General features: G+C 35.1%; 1 protein-coding gene across 1 annotated transcript in view; it reads right to left on the bottom strand.

Annotated features, from left to right (window-relative positions):
• Positions 1 to 15,793, bottom strand: part of LOC309496529 (uncharacterized protein) — a 259,879-nt gene that overhangs the window by 198,883 nt on the left and 45,203 nt on the right. The window lies entirely within an intron of this gene.

Here is a 15,793-nt window from a genome sequence, read left to right as displayed (position 1 = left end):
GTTGCCAGCACCACCTAATCTACAGCAAAAGAAAAACATTTACAAGAGTTGCGAATGTGCGTTTTGTATGTTGAAATGTATGTTATTAAATTAAAAATGCCATGAAACAAAGACAAGGACACATCTTTCTATAAGTGACCCTCAAAATCTGTGCATACAACAAAACACAGTGCCTCCGTGTACGATGATTTATCAGAAAATCACTTTTGTCTCTTTGTTAGAAGAAAAACTTAAATCAGCTGGTGCTTGATAACTATTGAAGTTATTAAACACCCCTGAATTCGGTAATGACGTGTTTTACGAAATATTGATATCACGTTTTAATTTTAACTCAATACAATTGAATGCGTTAAAGGTCTATGAACTTTAACATCTTAATATTTGGTCAAATTAAATTAAAGCATGTGCAAAATTAAATACATCCTAGCTACTTTCTAAATGCTTGTTACGGAACTTATGGCGAACAATTTACCCGGGTGTAACCCAGGGTAAAATCCATCAATATATATTAAATGTTTGTATATTGGTTCTGCCGTCCCTGTCCCTTTAAATTACCCCTGCGGAGTGCGTGCCTTGCGACCTCACGTAATTCTAGTCACGTGATTGTGCTTAGCCAATCACGCATTGGAGCGCGAGTGTTTAACCGGGCTGCGGCGTCTTCCTCATTCAGAGGTGTGGGGAAGCCGATCGACAGCTGTGGACGGGTTTGTGTTTTACAGACTATTCACTAGGGATGGGGAAATGAAGCCTCATGAATCACTGAGGCTTTCTCCTGACTGTTCCGGGAAAAGATTCAAAGCTTCGAGAGTGTCGAGAACAGCGCCATCTGGTGCTTATTTAAGATAAAGCAGCCAGAAGCCTGTGTTAGAAGCTCTGGCAGATGAAGCAACCACAACACACTCCATAGTTTCAATGTTGTGTGCACAAATAAAAGCCTTACATGTTAGTGTTTGATTGGTTCATTAAAAAAAAAATCATTTTCCCATTAAAGTGTGACAATAAAATATAATAGCTTATAAGCTTATATGATTCAATAAAATTTAATGTAGGCCTACTCTCTCTCTCTCTCTCTCTCTCTTTCTACACACACACACACACACACAATGAATAAGGACATTGTCTGATAGGATCATCTGTTATTAAATGTCAATATCAATAATTGTAAATATCAACCAGACTGAGGCAACAATGACTCGTTAAATACGATCTGAAGTTCGAGCCTTCTGACACCCGAAGCGAAACACGCACGTGACTGGACAGAAAGTGAGGCTTGTTCGACTTCATGCAGCTCTGCGCAGACCGATCGGCGGCTGACTTAAAGCAGTGCATGCCGGTTAGAAATTTTGTCCGACTTGATACAGCGCCGACGCCACGTGACTGTGACGTATGCCATCAAAGTACCACGAGAACGATTCGAGAGTAGCCGGAGAACACAGCCAGCGCAGCTTCTCAAGAGCGGCTGCACGTGGGCTGATGACGACACAGCTGTCCCACGATTGGCCGGATTCACCGCATGACAACAATCACGTGTGTTTCGTGTTTATTCGAACACCTTTAGTTCCTCTAAAGCTCTCAAATCAGTTTATTATAACAGTGAACACTCTTTTCATGTCGTTGCAATGTTATATTGTGTCATGTTTATCCAATTAAAACTGATTAAAAACGTAGACTCCACTTCATTGATAGTAGCTTATGTTGAACTTTATTCTTGTTCAAACAGACGCTGGATGAAGCAGTAGGCTACATAAAGTATTGAATGAAAATGTCTCTGAAACATCTGTGCATTATTTGGCAAATATTGCATTTATTTCACTGCAGCTGTGGTAAAGTATGAAAGTATCAGAACGGGATTGGTAGCAGATGTACTAACAGATGATGAAATAAAGGTATGCCTCATTTTTTTTGGGTGATTAAGTTAAAAACATTGATAACGACAGCCTCAGACCACAGTCACACGTAATATAATTTGCACTAATAATATATTGCGTTTTGCCATTTCAGTTTTATAACAATCTCACAATTCATTTAAACAAAAGCAAACTTTAATTATTTTGGGGGGTTACAAATGTCAAAAATGCCATTTAAAAAGGGAAAATAAATTTAAATGGATAAATCTTGAAAGCATCAAATCAAATCAAACTTTATTTCTATAGCACTTTACAGCAGCCACCAGGGGCCTCATGTATAAAACTTTGCGTAGATTTCATCCTTAAAGTGTGCGTACGCACATAAGGCAGAATTTGCGTACGCACAAAAGTTTTCAGATTTATAAAACCGTCCGTACGCCAGAACCTGCGCAGAATTCACTTTATAAATCCCAGTCAGCGGAAGATTGTGCGCACATGCGTCTCCACCCTGAAATAACCATATATGGAGCTTACAACGCCTAGTTTTACTATGCATATCCTCATCTGCATATCATTTGCATATGATTATTCATCCACGTGATAACGTTTAACGGTACAAGACTCATTACATTAATAAAAATCATGTATTTGCCTATCCTTGTCTTGTTTTTGAATACATAAATCAAATAGTGTAAAATAGCCTACATTTAATCTTATCCACTGGCCGAATAGTATTTTTAATTGATTTATATTTTTAATGGAAACAGATAGGCCTTGGGCATTATTTGCACGAAACTATTTTCTCAGACAATCTGGTATTATCATGATAAGCAATTATCTCTGTGGTTAAAACATTTAAACAGCGCACGCCACAGGAAGTGTTCAAAAACATCGCATCCACAACAAATATTTCTATTGATTGAATTTGAATATAAAAAATGTTGTAACTTCTCAGTAATGATTTCATGTTTAAGTGTTCTCCATTAATTTGAATGGCATATTTAATCTAAATGTTTATATCATAAGTAAAACATAGTTTATATCAGAAGTATTTTATTTATTTAAGCTGTTATTTGCATCAGTTTCACTAAACGGCCCAACGCGCTCGCTGGCGCGGACATTTAAGAAGGGATGGATATTTGCTTCAAGTGACAGGTTGGTGAGCGAAATTATATTTGTATTATCTTGTATTTCTTTAGATTTTCTGTCTAAAAGTGATCTTCTGCAAGACACCAGTGCAGAGCTATAATGAAATAGAGTCTAAATTTGATTAAAATCAATGAATCCATCAAACTCCATCATAATCATATCATAATGATAATTCAGGTTGATGCAATTTGATTTATTGGGTGATGTAATAGGATAATTTAAAAGTTTTTCATTTTAAATAGTTATTGCTATTTGGGCCAGTTGGTGTCGCAAAAACACATACAGTACTCTTCTAAAAGAGTGCGTACGCACGGTCAAGAGCATCCTTACGGTGCGCACTTATCTACGCCTAGTACAACATCTGTTATAGTACGCATGTCAGGTGGGAGCTTGTTCCAAAGTTTAGGGCCAGCTACAGCAAAGGCCCTATCGCCCCACTTTGTATACCTCGACTTAGGAACCTGTAAAATTCGTTGATCCGAAGACCGCAGCCGCCGATTTTGTCCACCCAAAGTTAAAAGCTCAGATAAGTACTCGGGGGCTAACACATTCAGAGCTTTAAAAACAAACAATAAAATCTTAAAATCAATTCTAAAACGCACTGGAAGCCAGTGCAGAGTAAATAAGACTGGAGTAATATGTGCTCTTCTAGGTGTACTTGTTAAAAAGCGTGCAGCAGCATTTTGTACAAGTTGCATGTTACAAGTTATTTAGTGTGTCTTGATAACCAGTGTTCTAATTTGCTGTTTGTTATGCATTTATTAAATTATATATATATAAAAAAAATTTTCAGAAAGTTGCTCATGACCTTAAAAAGGGAGTTTTGAGGTAAAACAGAATGTTACTCCATCAACATCCGACATTTGACCCAAAGTTCAAGTATTGGAGAGATTGTTTTCTTTCTGTTTTTAATGAAGAACAGGTATTACTATTATTATTTAATATATAGTTAAATTAATATTCACAATGCTTATATAAACTGACACGTTTAACCCAATAACAGACTGAAGCTTTAGGGTGCTCTGGATAAAGAGGATGCACATAATATTTCGTTTGTCCTTGAAGTGCTACTACCAGAGGTAAGTCATAATTACTTTGTATGTTCTGATTATATTTGCTGTCAGTGAACATAGAAAGTTTATTCTGTGTATTTATTCTCTTTAATGTTTTAAAGCTTACCACAGTAATTCTGATTAAGCTTGAAGAATTTAATCGATTTCAAGCAGAAAGATGTTTCACCACTGGATTATCCCGTTATTTGTAGGTAAGAAGAATATGATATAGCCTATTAACACCCATGTCCATTATAGTTTCATGACAACTCATTATAATCGGTGCCATAGATTCGTTGTCTGGGTGAAATATGATATATCTTTTTAAATTATCAGATGGCTTCTGGACATGACTGCGCACAAGACGTTTGGACTTCGGTTATTATTGATTTATTGACTTGTTTGTTCATAAAAGATTGTGACTGTTAATTGTTTTACATGTTCAATATATTTGTTTTATTTGTAATAAATGATTATGGCAGTGCAGTATTGTCTTAATTATTCTTTATTGCTTAAGAAGTGGTTAGGTATAATCGCTGGTTTGAGGTGATAAATATTCTACAAAAGTGTCGTCTTTCTGGCTCCTTCAGACACAGAAACCGCTGATTAAAGAGATTCATATATGCTGTGTGTGCATACTCTGTAGTGAAAGTTTATCTAGCCCTGTACAGCCTCCTTTTTTAACATATGATCATTAATTACTCAGTCGGCACATACAGTTGCATGGAAGGGCATATTCAGGTTACCATATTTCAGCAATAACACATCAGAAAATGTTGTAATGCAGGATTTCGTTTAAGAATTAAATTATCTATACCTCTACGTGCTTGTTTTTTTTGAGAATTTGTGAAATAATTAAGTAATGACATCTACAGTATGCTTAGTAGGCACATAAAGTTGCATGTTCTGGGTAACATATTTCAACAATAACACATCAGAAAATGGATTAAAATGTGTTTGTGTGTATTATTTATATATATATATATATATATATATATATATATATATATATATATATATATATAGGCCTATATAAATTATTTATATATATATATATATATATATATATAGGCCTATATCAATTATTTATATTTATATATATATACAGTATATATATATACATACATATATCTTTAATCTGTTAGACTGGAGTAATGGATAACTTCTAATAAAGAACAAAAATGACATAACATTAAATCTCATTAAATTTCTCCATACTTTTAAAAAGACATTTAGTAAGAAATGGAACTTAAATACAATATAAGTACTCTGGTTGAATTTACCACGTAGCTTACACCATTTATAGAAGCAGACAAGATAATTTTTACAGGAGTATTTTGTATTTTTATTTAATTAGAAAACAGCCAGTGTGTGATTTATTTTTATATTTCAGAGGAAAAAAACTCATTTTATTTAAATTAATATTTTTTGTGTGTTTTCAGTCCATCATATTATTGTGTATGGTCTATGTTGGTTGACTATTTAAAATTATTTTCAATTAAATAAAATGTTCAAACTCTCAAGCTTTGTTTTCATTGTATTATTTGTTTTTTGTTTTAAGCTTTGTTCAATTTATAATATTGTTAATCAATTTTATTATATCTTTTCAATTAAATCGTTTAAAACAAAGTCTTTATAATAACGTTGTTTTAAACTTTAAAACGTTCCAAAACACGGAAGTAGCGCAATGCCTTGCCGCGCCCACTTCCAGCACCAGACTGTGTCGTCCTCACACTGCTATGACTTATGGTTCTGCGGTTCTGCAGTCAGACCTATCTCGAATATTTTGTTACCTTGTCTTTCTCATAGAGCAAAACAATTAATCAGAAAAACAAATGTGAAGAAGATTACAGCGAACTGCCTAATCATGAAAAGTGCATATTACAGTTTTATTAATATTTTTCCCTTTGCATTAAAGGTACTTACAATGTGCTTTTGCAGCATTGAGCATTGTAGCCAATCACAGACATAAATCAGTGTAGCCAATCACAGTCTCTTGATTAATCTTATTTCTTTTGATTATTTTAATTTCTTCTATGTAACGCACTTTGAATTACCATTGTGTATGAAATGTGCTATATAAAATATAATATAAAATAATTGCCTTGCCTTGCATCGGCCAATCAGAAGCGTTTAAATGAGTCGCTGTGCTGAAGATGTGTTTTACGCGAGCTCACCGAGTTTTACACTTTCACAAACCTGGCATTATTATTGGCAATAAACGTATGCAAATAAGAGATTCACTGCGATGTATTTGATATTTTTGATGCTGCTCTGATGCTCTCCATTACGCACCACACTGTTTGTTATTAGGAAGACTAAAAGTCCAGCGGTCTAGCTCATCAATGTCAAAATGATTTACAGAAGGGTGTTAACAGTGAACGAATGGTAAAATGTAAGTAGAAAAGTAAGAACATTTAATATTTGACAACTGCTTTACAAAAGAAATGTTCAACTACCGACAGTATCCGGTGACTCAAATTACTGAAACTTTTTTTTATTATTACATTTTGCTTTTTGAATTGAAAATATGCTATAATTTCCTTGATTCATGTAGAGAGAATGTATGCATACTTAAAAATAAAATAGTATTTGCAAATAGTTTAAAATATGTCACTAATACAATAAGCCTTTCTTTTTCTTTATTCCCTTAAATCGCTTTTATAATTAATTAATTCCTTTAAATAAAAATCGCCAATTTTAGTTTGGGCTAAAGTCCTGAATATCCCCTGACCTTAGAACTGCCCCTGGTTGTTGAAGATATTAAGGACTACATGATTACCTACTACAAGTCATTATTTAACTTACGGTATAATAGTATAAGTTTACATGTTTATATATTATTAATAATAATAGGAAAAAAATGGGATTTCTGTTGCTGTCCTACACTATGTCAGCCATAAATACTGAACTCTTGCAATAGTATCTGCTAGGACTTCACATATCTGAAATTAATGTATTGCAGGCAGAAGGCAGCGAAACGTTCATGCTGAGCCTGGATGCAGTTGACACTTTTGAACCACAAGAGTCTATCACAATCCATTTTCCCAAGGACGTCCACTCCATCACCACCATCCGGAGCAGCTGTGGCATCATCCACACTCTCCTCATCATCCACAAGTGGGGTTTTTCCCTTTTCCACATCTCGGAAAAAGGAAAAGACCTACACCTACCACACCAGTTGAAGATGCTATCCTCCAGCGGCTTAAGCAAATTGACAAAGCCAAGCCAGGTTTTCAAAGAACAACAATCAGAAGTACCTAATGACAAATAGTTGTTTATTTACAATATACAAGTCAATATACAAATTTAACAAGCAATTAAGTTATTACATTGCAAATACCAAAAGACAAACTGTGCCCTCCACTTATATTGACACCTGGTGTGTTCACTTACTGGTGGAGGAGGTATTGAATTTGGTGAACTGTCCATTAATTTATTTTAAATGTTCTGGAGACCCCTCCTAACTATGTTGTCTTGCCATGGCATGAGTCCTGCGGGTGTTTGGAAAAACGTCATCAGATTGTGCCTTGTGTTGAGTGCAACCCGTGATGCTCTTCCGGCAGACAGATGCGTTGCCTCAAGAAGATTGGTGTCGCCTGCCACATGCCACCTCCACTCCCCTGGCTGGATGTCTCCGTTTGCGGTGGGGCTATCTGTCAAGGTGGATGGTATTAGGGGTGTGTGATGTCACGATTTTTGATCGTGAACGATTAAAATGTCTCCACGATCTGCTTTTGAAGAAATATCGTAGTATCGTGTTACAGTGCATTCTATCAGTTGCAGTTCTGGCGCCTCCGTCTCAACACACTGTACAATGCGACGTACTTCACATCACATGTTAACTCAGAGATATAGTTACACTTACGGCACACTGTAAATCACAAAAGTTAATTATTTGCATGTGCTTTAAAGCCGGTTAAACTTTATATTCAAATTTAATGCTGATGCGCTGTTCAAACATGCACCCGATGCACACAGGCACTAAAAGCCGGTCAGACAGCGCCTGGATACTGGACTAAGTTATCTTTAGAGTCTCATTGTGCCAATACATAGGTTTACATAAACACAGTTGGTTAATTGTAAAGTGAAAGCAAACATTTGAGAGAAACTCTGGTGCGTGTCATATGCGTTTATGCAAATACTGTACTATATATCATATGCAAACATATACATTACATCCAAGGATGTATTTGTTTGTTTTTCCTCTCTCTCCGTTTTTTTCTCTCTCTCTACTTCCTATTACAGTTTTTTCCACACTCAAATGACATGCACAGCACAATTATTTAAACTAACACACAGAGAGCAAAACCTCTCGTCTCCAAAAGTCTAAACACATTTTCTGCTTTACACACATTTTGCAATTCAAAATGGCACTTTTCAAATGCACTGAACACGGTTCTCTGCGTAACACACAACAATCTGACATAAAGTCACATGTTTGCCATTTCAAAACACTGCCATTCAAAATGACACTACACAAGCTGATTGGCCGATACATGTGGCACCTGGCCAAACACCTAAATGCTTTATTTTTAACACTTCAATCGGGTTGAAAGTACTATGAAAAGACCACAGATGAGCACCTTTTATTTTACAACAACAATGGAAGACATTGCAGAGAGAGGAAGAGGAAGGGTGAGAATGAGAGGGGGAGGAAGAGTGAGAGGTGGGGGTAGAGCTGGTAGAGGAGTTCATGGCCAAAGAAGACAACAACTTTCAAATGAAATCAAAGCAACCTTAGTTGAGCATGTCCTCAACCATGGGCTGAGAATGCCAGAGGCTGGACAGAGAGTGCAGCCCAACTTGAGCCGTTTTACTGTCGCCGGTGTCATCTGGACATTTAGACTGGACTACAGGTATGTAACCAAAATTTCATGTACTACACCCCATGTCATAGTGTATCAGTTGGGTGACACCTGTTTACTTCATGAATGGCTGATGTCATACACTAACTGTACAAGTTTCCTGTACAATTATTTCCTTAAATTATTACTCGCGTGCGAGTCCCGAAAGGTCTAGCCTATTAGAAAACAGTCAACACCATCGTATCATTTTATTTATTTATTTATCCAGGGAAATATAACAAGGCATGATGATATAAAGATACATTTTAAAGAGATTATTTTAAATAAATATTTGAATTTATTTTTATATTGATAACACTTCAATTATTACTCGGCGTGCAAGTCACGCGAAAGAACCAGAGGTTATATAAAGTGGTGCCTGTGACCTGGACGTGCATTGCTGCCGCTGGACTTCAGACTGGACAAGAGAGAGCAAAAAAGTAATTTTACCGAACCAATTTATTTAAATGACTTAATTAATTAATTAATTACAAGAATGAAAATTCATAATATTATTATAAATGCAAATCAATTTATTTTAAACAGTGCATACACAATATTTGATTTATTCAGTAATGCTATTTTCTTTGCTTTGTTTGTCAACAGCTGCTAAAGAAAACACCCCAACAAAAATATCATCGGGTTCATAAGAAGAATGGCTCTACTCCCGAATTTGAGGAGGGACACTCATACATTATAAAAAACTGCAATCTTGTTAAAAGACATGGGCAGCTTTATGTGCTGTTAGGTCGTTCATCGTTAAAATTTAGAACAGCAAAATTGGTTGTGTCAGAAGAGGCAGAGAAAGGTGCCCTAGATGCCCTGTGTCTGCCCTCACGTGATGTCACTGGCGAGGAGGAGGACCTTTACTCAGTGGGTGGTTTTATGAGCATCAAAGGCAAGGTGGAGAAAGTGAGTCGATATCTATGCATTTATCTATCTGTCTGTATGTCAGTCTGCTCTACTTTTTAATATAGCATTCTAAATTAAGAGATACTGTACATGTTATTGTACTAAATCACTGTGCTTTAATTTTGCAGCTACAGAAACCAAGGATGACGAGGATGGACGTCCCAATTCGTGACCTAAAGATGAGGTGTGGGGAAACCCTTCTTGAGGTCTCTCTATGGAGGGAGCAGTCTTTGTTGGAGCTCCACGAAGGAGACTTCGTACATATAAGCCACCTTCGTGGAACTGTTCAACCAAATGGAAAAGGAAAAATCCATTCATCAAACAGGACATCTGTCAAGGTACTTACGATCTATCTATCTATCTATCTATCTATCTATCTATCTATCTATCTATCTATCTATCTGTATTGTTGTTTTCATGATTGGAACACATTCATTCCTTATCTAACACACACACACACACACACGCATTAGTAATCTATAATTTAATTTTTTATGAATCCAGATTGAGGAGATCGAACCGATTGAGGAGGAGATCGAGGTAGTGGGGGTGACTGAGGTGGAAAACTCTTGCCACATTTTGCGGGGACAATCAAATTTTTCAAATTCCACCGCAGCTGTACTCCGGTACAATAGATGCAATAATTAATTAGCTGCCTATAAAAATTACATTGGTGCACAAAAATTACTGAGTTATTAGTTTTAAATAAGGATAAAAATCGGAAGGGTTTTAAAAATGTAAATAGTTATGCTTGTTTTTATTTATTTTTTATTTTTTAGTTATTTGTTGTTTTTATGTTAGTAAGTTGTAATGTAAGTTATGTATGTTTAAGTAATTAGTTATATAATGTTTATTATTGTTCAGATGTTTTAGTTCAGTTCAATATATTGCTATATTGTTTATAATGTGACAATATATATATATGTTGTTTTTTTATATATTGTTACATTGTTTGTTACTTTATTGTATGTATGTATATATATATATATATATATATATATATATATATATTAGTGGTGGGCCGTTATCGGCGTTAACGTGCTGCGTTAACGCGAGACTCTTATCGCGCGATAAAAAAAATATCGCCGTTAATCTATTCTCCAAGTTGGGTTGGGAGATGGCTCTATATACTACACAAGCTATGATGACGCAATCTACCCGCGGCCGCGAGGTAAACCCGGCTGCAACGCATATTCGTCGTCATCTTAAGTAAACACGGCTGAAAGTGAAAGCTGGTGAAAAAGATCGGTGCAACATCCATTATTTGGACTTGGTTCGGGTTTAAGCCGTCAGACGAGCAGCAGCAAACTATATACAGAGTGTGTGGGGTAACAGTTCGGTAAGTTAACACACGACTAATCCGTTCTACCACCTCAAATTCAAAACGAAACATGATATCACTGAATACCAGCGCGCGCGTATTATTCCCATTCCAATATATCTTAGTGGTGTAGCACATAATCTCGATTTTAAGAATCGTTGTTGTGTTTCTTTTTAACTGAAAAGACATCAGTTAGACAATATTCTAATTTTAAATTTGGGGTTTCATAAACTCCAAGCCATAATAAACATTAGACCTACTTAAGTCTCTGCAGCTAGTGTACACTGTAAAAAATGATTTTTTGGTGAAGTAAATACTACTGAAAAAAAACAATGTAATTTACATGAAAAAGTTAGTCCAGGCAAGAATTTTAAAAACTAAGTAAATTCCATATCAGTACTTATTTCAAGCGAGTAGAAATGAAAGCGTAAATATCAACTCAATAAAATTAAGTAAAAATTACTCAACTTTTCTGATACTGGGGTTCCCATCATGCACTGGACCTTGAATAATTAATGAGGTTCATTTTTCACTGTTTTCCAGCTGTATTTACACTGTTTTATCATTGCTTTTGTTGTCAGGATTAGTAACTTGCCATTTTGTGACATTTTGAGTACATTTTCTGCTCAAAATGACACATTCAAACACAAAAATGATCCATCAAATGTTACCGTCATTGTGTATTGTCTACGAAGTATTGAGGTACTGTATTTGCATTCACATGAGATTTAACATCTGACATGATGTCTTATAAATTACTTAGATAATCTAAGTAAAGCACATACTATAAATGATTGGTATAATTCAATATTATTGTTTGAGTGAAATGTAATGCAAAGGAATATTCAACTAAATCGATATCAATCAACCTTTTACTAGCCAAGTTAAAATTACTTATTATCTTTGTTACTTTCACTTAACTAGGTTAAGTAAAGTTTACTTAATTCCATATTCCAAGTAAATTTAACTTAAAGATTTCTAATTAAAGCTACTAATAAATGTTTAGGTTTTTACTTGGCAAACTTTGTAAATTTACTAGCATTTTCAGAGTGAAAAAAATTAGCAAGCTTTTTTCAAGTAAATCCTACTCCAAATTTTTTACAGTGTACTTACATTTTATTTATCTGCAAAATTATGTTGTATACTTACAGTTTTGCACAATATATGTTCTCAAAACTACATACACCCTTTAAAAAAAAATACATTTAGCAGTTGTTTAGCATGGGTCTGTGTAATCTGTTCTGAAATGGTTTTATTATAATATACTGTATATCGTTATCGCAAGAGGCTGCAATGTATATCACAATATAGATTTTAGGCCATATCGCCCATCCCTAATTGATAGCCTATAGTAGTTGATAATAACATAGGCTTACCTAATGTTGCCTACGGACGGTAACAGTACAGTAGTAACCTTTTACAGTCTATGAGTAGAACAGCTTTCTCAAGCAGTTTGTGATGCATTTTGGAAACAGGAGATGAGCCCCTGGTCTAATGTGCCACCTGGCTTGAGAAACCCGTTCTCAAAGACTTACTTTTATAGTCATTATTTGGGTAGCACACATATTCTGAATGCCTTCGGCAGAATTCAAATGAGCCATTTTAATCTAGATTAATCTAGATTAATTTCAAAATTAATCTAGATTAAAAAAATTAATCTATGCCCACCTCTAATATATATATATATATATATATATATATATAGCCTATGTATATTTATGTCTATATATATATATTGTTATTTATTTATAAAAAAATAAATATTGCACAATCATTAAGGCTGTCTTTGACTTCACAGCCCCACAGATGGGTTCAAAAACATAAATCTTAATGCTAATGGCCAAAATTTAGAATATTTACATTTTTAAATGCTTTAAAATATATATCTTATGCTAACCAATGCTGTAATATTTTGATCCAAAATTCAAATATTATTACAATTTAAAAAAATGTTTAATATATTTTCTATAACATAGTTATATACGGGAGCACCTGGAGGTGCTGCTTGGTAGGCCTACTCACACTTTATGCAGCACACTTATCAAGCTGTCGTCATCAATGAAACAAGTAGTGATTTATGTTTTTCAGGTAAGTCTAGCTGTATTCAGGTACAGATATTGAACAATCAAATGTAAAATAAGACTATACTCTTCTTCACTGTATAAATTAAATATAATTAATGTTATTATTCCAATTTATCTGTGTTAAATGAAAGTTATTTTCTCTTTCTCTTTTGCTGTTTGATTAACACTGGTGGTACCAAGCAGCTGTTGGTATATTAGGCTGCTATCAATTGCACAGACAATGATATCGGTTTTCTTTATCAATAGTTCACAGTGTTTATGAGGATACTTGCCAAGACATGCATTTTGACTTATTATATAGCCTATATACTTTTGCGTGCACGTGTCTGTTCAAGTCATGGTTCAAGCTCAAAAAAAGAGAAAGAGTAAGGCTTGAATTCAGCATTCACATGCTGTCTGCGTGGCTCTGTGTGCGCGCACAAAACAGCGTGTGAGTTCCAGTCTTGTTCTTGGCTTGATGTTTAAACTGACAGGACTTAAAACACATGCAAATGGTAAAATTTCACTCTATGATTTGTAAATTTTGCCATTAATCCGCAAATCACATCGGTTCTGAACCGAAACCTATCAACTAATATCCTATACGTTCATGACATCGCGATATCGATGCTAAAACATTATATTGTGCTGCCCTAATCATGATTGCTATCTTACCATATATGTAGGAAAATCCTACTTCAGTAGGCTAAGTAAACGTGTCCATGTCCCCAAAAATGTTGGTAGTACTCAAAAGCACTTACGCGTACATATTTTACGAGTTGCCCAATGAATTCATTCTGGGCACAATATGCATACCTGCTCTTCCTCTCGCATCTCCATCTCTCATTCTCTTTATCTTACTTAACTCTACTGTGGGGGAAATATCTTTAGGCTGCAGTGTCCAAGCTCTATATGTTTGTTTTTCTAAAGGACTGAGAGATGCAACCATGGTGGAGGAAGGGGCCAAATGTTCACTGGGGTACAGGAAGCTGGCATTGTAAACTTGGTTTTGGAAAATAATGAAATCAGATTACGAGAAATTCAAAGCCACATCATCCAAGACAACACCATATTCAACAACATTCAATGAGTCAGTGTGTCCACATTGGCTCGCATTACATATTATAAACATATTATTTAGCAATTTGTACAAAAAAAATCATTTTTCTGAAGGAATTTCTGCATTCTCTAGGATAATTTTGGACCTCTCGTATAGCTTATTGTATCTCCATCAGTGGAGAATGCCCTCTCAGAAAGGGTAGAATATGCACACATGTAAGATCCAGACCGGTGAAACACAATCTTTTTAAAATTGGTTTGAATGATTGATTCATAAAGACTTCACTTGTTTGTGACTTCACTGGATGAATCAGCACTCTAGCAGTTAATAAACAGAACTGCATGCGATTTGCGGAAGAACATTGTAGCCGGACCTACTTCTCGGGTACGACGTCATCAAAGGCCACTCCAACCAGTCTGCTATGATATGCTTACCAGAGTCAAATACCACCTTGCTTTAGTAGGAAATACTACTTAGCAAACTTTTAATCACAATGGTGTCGACTTGTATTGTTCCCGGTTGCAAGAATTCAAAGAATTTTAGCGGGAGTGAGTTACTTTCAGTTTTCAGTGATGGATCCGGCACGTTGCAAGCAGCGGCTAAAGGCTGCAAAGAATCGTAAATATGGAGATAGCGCTGAGACGGAAAATCTGTAGTTAAAGAAACTGCCATTCCATCAAGTTTCGCACAACTTCCCAAAGCAAAACGCTTTTGCATACAGGTAAGAAAACTGTTGCCATAGTGTTCGATTTTTACTATAATGCTAATTAAAGAGGATACAAGAAGAATGTCTTTAGTGATAAACCTACCCTTACAATAACGGTTCTGTTAATTAACCTCTGTCGATCCAGCTGTCCAAGAGTGGGGATACAAAAATGCTTAAGTATAATCTGTAGTTTCCACGAAAGCCCTTGAGCTGTCTAAAGACAGCTGGATGACATTGTTCATTTACATAAACTATCGATGTTGTAACAATACAAAGCAAGATGAAAATCTGTGAAGTTACACTTTAATTATCTAGACTGAAAAACTTTATGTTGGCTTGTTTTAGTCAAGTTAAATTCTTGTCCTACAATTTAAAAAAGTTGGTTCAGAATGTTCTGGGTTTTTGCTAAAGTGTTGCTAGGATATTCTCAGCTGTGCTATGCAGTTGCTAGGGTGTTCTGGGTGACCTTCCGTACAGACATTTCCACCTCTGTTAATATCAGAAACTCAAAAAAAAAAAAAAAAAAGTTTGCAAATGGATCCAGTCCGAGTGCTTTGATATTTTGGCATTTCTTTCCATAGTTATCAAATTCAAAAGATTTTGTTACTCATAAACATGCACATAAACATGTGATTTACATATCATCCAAGTAGCGTATGTAATATTAATAAAACAACTTATCTTTATGTAATAATGACAGACATTTAGGATTTGTTGATGTGTTAGTGCCTTGACATGGTGCCCTGGATATTTACATTTTGCTGTTTATTTTAATTAGTATAAATGATTACTTTTTGGCAATGCAACCTGGTTCGCATATTCATGAACATGAATGT

Source organism: Leuciscus leuciscus (assembly GCF_965113295.1).
Source record: "Leuciscus leuciscus genome assembly, chromosome: 4".
In the NCBI taxonomy this organism is placed as follows: Eukaryota; Metazoa; Chordata; class Actinopteri; order Cypriniformes; family Leuciscidae; genus Leuciscus; species Leuciscus leuciscus.
This window is presented reverse-complemented; position numbering and strand designations above follow the sequence as displayed.